The sequence below is a fragment of the Nannobrachium achirus genome (genome assembly GCF_963921795.1).
Source record: "Nannobrachium achirus genome assembly, chromosome: 7".
Taxonomy (NCBI): Eukaryota; Metazoa; Chordata; class Actinopteri; order Myctophiformes; family Myctophidae; genus Nannobrachium; species Nannobrachium achirus.
Window position 1 is genome coordinate 53,327,376 of NC_137816.1, and position 5,667 is coordinate 53,333,042.

Here is a 5,667-nt window from a genome sequence, read left to right on the forward strand (position 1 = left end):
CAAATCACACCTCACCACCTCCACAGCTTTTCCTATCCTCTCATCGTTCACTAATTTTTATCATTTTTGTACTTTGGCAGTATGTTTGATGTACCATCTCTTAGTTGCTCCAGGCACGTACCAACGTCGTGCGTCTGAATATAGTTGGAATGTCGAGCATAGACAAATTCTGTAAATCATGTTTTTCAACACTTTTATTTGTTTATTTATTTATTTTGTAGATGGCTCTGCCCCCTCTATCTGACCAGATTGCATTGCAGCTCATTGAGGAATAAAAGCCAACTTCAAGTCGCATTGATTCATACAGCTCTAATGAAAACTAACACTGCACAAACACCATATACTGCTATGCAAACCCATTTAAATATATGCAATGTGATTGACTGAAACCCGTTTAAATATATCGTCACTGTCTTGTAGAAACCTTGTATGTCCAAACTGTACATTTTCAGGAAATGGAAAAAAGAACCGTGTTCTAGACAGTGGATCCAATGTAGATATTCAGTCACAAGCTCTTGTCAGTACTTTTCATTGGTTAAATATGTATAAATCCCAGAGAAACATTAACCACTTTCACAATTTTTCCATATCTGTTATATTTGCTTTTTTTTTGTTGCATTTTTGTACGACAAAGTGGAGAATTGTGAAATAGACAACTACAAGGTTTCTCTCCGACAGTCACCATATTCATTGTAATGGACTGAAACCCATTTAAATCTATGCAGTGAGATAGTGATGGCCTTATTTTAATTATGTCACTCTTTTTTATAGTTGTCTAATAACTGTGCTAAAAATGTAATAATTGATTTTAATTAATATTTGAATTAAAATGATGATGTAAGTGCTTGTTAAATGTTAGCTGTTGGTGGTGTTGCAGTTGTATTCTTGTTAGCTGTGACTATCGTGATTTTCTTTTTCTTGGAGATACTGTATATCATTGTTTTGAGAGACTAGTAACTGAAACTGTAATAGGGGGGAATTGTAAAAGGCACTTTTTAATATGTATTAAGGCACTTTTATCTCTATTACAAACGCACTGAGTGCACTTGGGCATAAATCAGGTACTTTGTGTTTCTCATTAGATAACTTGGAGGTATCTTAACTAAGAAATGAATAAATCAAGAACTGGAATGTTGTTTGCAAATAAAGACATAGCCTACTGAAGACAAATCTTGGGTGTATTACCATATTTCACCACAGGGTGGCATTGTTTACCTCAAAGTAAACCACATGTCACCCTCAGGTACAGGAGGATGATTGTGTTTGTGATTGCAACTGTTACTATCAAAACCTCCACCAGCTGTCTGTCAGTCTGTCTGTCATATCTCTGCCACCGTTGCCCTTATCCATGCCAAACTTTGCACACACACTCAGGCTGCCAAACCACTTCCTCCACCCCTCATTTCTCACATGGCCCTCTTCTAGCGCCACCATAAGGCTGATTCTTGAAAAAAAAAACATTTTTGGACACTGCTCCTACAGATTTTGCCCTAAAATCACACAAAGCGGTACACAGTATCATGTAAGTCATGTCATCAACATGGATCTGTCCCATTTCCCATATTCCCTCCTGATTGGCTACCTTTGCCTTCTAATGTTTGTGTATGCGACCTGGCGGTCGCTTGTCTCCCGATTAGGGATTCTTACTGGTACTATGTGTGTGGCCACCCATTTTTCATGTGCACAAGCAGGTACGGCACCATAACGTTACGGTATGGTGCTGGTGCACGCTAGAACTTAAAATTAAAATACCGTACCGGGGGGGTCACTATTACACCACTGTTGGATACTGTTGAATACTACAGATACTCTGTACTTGAGTACAGAGTATCTGTAGTATTCTGTACTTGACAATTTGTACTTTTGCATACCTTCACCCCAATACATTTCAGAAAGAAAGATCCCGTACTTACTCCTACATTTCTAGGCAGGGAAAAGGTGCATTATGAATTAACCAGTGATGGTTCACAAGTGATGGTTCTATCGATTACTCACCCCATGGAGAATTGAATTCATGGATTTTTTGTTTGTCGCAACCAGGGCAGGAATTTCATGGAGGCCATGAAGGCCATGGCCGCCGTTGCCTCTCAGTTTGGCCTTGTGCCCCTCAAAGAAATGACATGACCTGAGGCCACAGTGGCCTTAATGCCCCAGCTGACTGTACCACTTTCTCCTCTGTCTCTTTCTTTTGTTGTGATTCTGAAATCTTAACTCCCCAGAGTGCCCATCTTTAAACCAATCCAGTGACTTGGATTGGTGCAGGGCCAAGCATGGATCAGATTGCCATAATCTATCTATTTCACTGCAGATTAGATTATCATCCTTAACCCTTAAATTCAACACATTCTTTCAATGGACTAAAATCTTGCTATATTTGATGGCCATCCTGCCCTAGCATTTGGCCTTTGTACCCTCAAAAAATGGACAACACCAAATGCCAAGTGGCCTTGCCAGTGGTTTGCCACTCTGACATCACTGTGATGTCAGGGGAACTACACTAACAGAATCCCTTTTATTTTGCGAGGTCTCTTGTCGCCCTGAGGTGTTTTACTAATTATAGTCTTTGATTGATTGAAGACTTTATTAGAAGTTTGCATAGGAAAAGGTACAGTTTCATGACGGTACAGTTCACAGTCACTCACAGTCACTCCACTGATATGGATGAATATGCCATTCAAATAAGTTTCACTAGCTCTGGCATATCCATGTGATTCTTAATATCTCAAGATGGATTCAGAGTTCCGGAAACGACAGCAGAGGGCGCTGTTTTCCTTTTTTTTTAGTCATTGTGATACTTCAGTAAATGGAACCTCTGCTTAGAAAATGTGTTGCTCTCCCCAGCATTTTAGAAAATGCATTTTTAGGTCCGGATACCAATTGTATCCTCTTATAGGATATAGGATAAATAAAAGTGAAATTAGAAGTGGTGAAAAAGGAATGAGTAGACAATTGGAACTGGAGCACTACAAAGATTTAAAGGTTAAATGACATTCTGTTTTTACCAATCATAAAAGTCTTTGCCCTGGTCCTAAAAACATGTTTTAAAATGTTTAAACTTGAAAATCCACTCCATGGAGCCATGGTCTCTTTCTCTGTTCAGGTGTCATGAAAAACGGTCTGTCACCTGAAATACTCTATAATCACCACTAGGGGAGCCTCTCTCTCCCACTCATTCTAACAAATATTATTATAGCTTGAGTACAATTTTGAATATTTGTACTTTACTTGAGTTTTTCCAATTTTCAATTATTATACTTCTACTCCACTACATCTCAGAGGCAAATGCACTTTATCTCTCCACTACAATCATTTTGATTTTGATTATTAATACAAATCACTCACTTCAGCCCTTTAGGCCAGCAGTTCTCAAACTATGGTACCCAAACGTTCCCTTGCACTGGCCACACACACGCACACGCAGTCACGCACACACGCTCTCACACGCACGCTCTCTCTCTCTCTCTCTCTCTCTCACTCACACACACACACACACACAGAGGACCGCCCCGGCTCCAACACTGACCGAGAGATGCATGCATTGTTCGCAGACGCGATGCATTTGTTTCGCTGCTTTGCTTTGGTACAAGACACACTGTGACAGACACACACACACACACACACACACACACACTGACACACAGAGGCTGAGCTGAGCCCTGAAGAGGCACACACGAACAGCATCGAGAGTCGCGAATGTTTTTTCTTACCCCGGGACCGAGGTTACCGGCTAAATGCCTCCGTTTAGAGAACCACCTATTGCTTGTGTTATCATAGCGTTTTACTGTCTGCTCGCCGGGTCGCCGTGCCCGTGTGTGTGTGGGGGAGGACAGGGCAGCATGGAGTTATAGTAGGCTCTCCACGGAGCTCTGCTGCTCCGGGAGCAGAGCGCTGTCCTCTGCCTCGGTAATGAGGAGGGAGGCGCTGTCCAAGGACGCAGCCAGGGCGGAAAATACATAGCGATACATAGCGATTTTCACTATTTCACAAAAGCATAAACTGACTACTTGATATGAAGGATATTGATCTAAATAAGATATTTGAATGGACACATGTATTTTATATGCCCATATTTACGATTAAAGGACAATATGATGTAGAGATTACTTCCTCAAAACGTGGGCTGTGGAGAAATATAAACAGGGAGAGAGTAGAGCCCAGGAGGAGGAGGAGGGGGAGGGGTGCACTAACTGCTAGTGACGACACTGTCCGAGAGCCAATGATCAGAGCATCAGAGCCTCATTATGCAGAAATCGTCAAAAAACCACAGATAACAGGGGAACGACTGCAAGTTAAAAGTTGGTGTTTTTTTGGTGTAATTGAGGCCAGGAAACATTAAAAAAAGCATAAAAAACTCAAAATTTATTTTTGGATGTCACCACCCCTTTAAGCTAATAAAAGGTTCTTTCCTGATTTGGTGAAATTGGCAAACCACCTGGTTTATTAAAGGGCTGGAGAGTCAGGGAAACGCCTTTAAAAAAATCTCTAGTATATAGGCTACAATGATTACTATCTTACATTTTTCAACTTCTTTGTTTTAAACATAAAATATCACTTAACACTGACATTAAATGTTTTATATCCACCCTTGTGTGGAATTGAGACAAACATGAATTGAGCTTGACACTTAAAATGAGTTGGTGCTACTGTATACTCATTTTCTAGTAACATGCATTTGCTGCATGCCACGGTAACTACCACTCCAAAATGAATGGACCTTTTCTGCTGATGTGAGAAGGCTCTCAAACTTTATTTTTGCCACACAAGTCCTCTCATACAATTGTTTACAGATACATCTGTTTCTACTTAACAGCAGTTCTACTGTATGTGACATCCATAAATCATGCAACCACTTAAAACGCAAGCAGACTTTCACTGAGAAATGGAGCCCAGGGGGAGGGAGTCATGTCTGTTATGTGTAACACCATTTCCTCTAAAGAAGAGAACTGAAAGTGAAGAGAATAGTGTTTCTGTGTCATCATTGTTAGGGAAGTAAGTTACATGCTTTAATGTTGAATAATAAATCAGAGTCTGCACATTCGCTCCCAAAGAGTTAAGTTGGTCTGAGGAAGAGCCGTGTGGCTCGGAAATGTTACCAAGTAAAACGTAGTCTTTGGGAGCAGCAAATCGGTGTGCAGACTCGTATTTCTTATTTGTATACTATTTATTTGTAAAGCACCCAGCCTATATGGCCTCGGATGTGCTTGCCCCTTTGGCTGTGTTTCAGCCTCTGTTAACTTATGTTGTGAATGAATTAAAAACAAAAAAAAAGTTTTATTCACTCATACTGTAATTGACCTAGAGTGAGGAGAAAATAATAATGAGAGAAACGGATTATATTTCTTTCTTTCCTTTTTAACTTAAGCTGTAGCATTGTGTGTGGATAATTATGTCTACAAATGGGTGTATTGGTCATAGAAAAGGTAGACTAGCTGAAAACCATGAAGAAAACTAGTATTTGAATTAAGTTGATGTTTAGTGTTGTCTTCAGTGTGCTCTATGTGCACACTATTATGCAAATACTTGGCTTGGCATTGTTGGCAACCACATGAGGAAGTTGTGGGAGTTGACTGGTTGTATTCTTAGTTGTATGTCCCACACAGACCTGCTGCTATCGTGCCTGAGTGTGTTGAATTGTTTTTGTTCTCCAACTGCTTTAGAACTTTACTG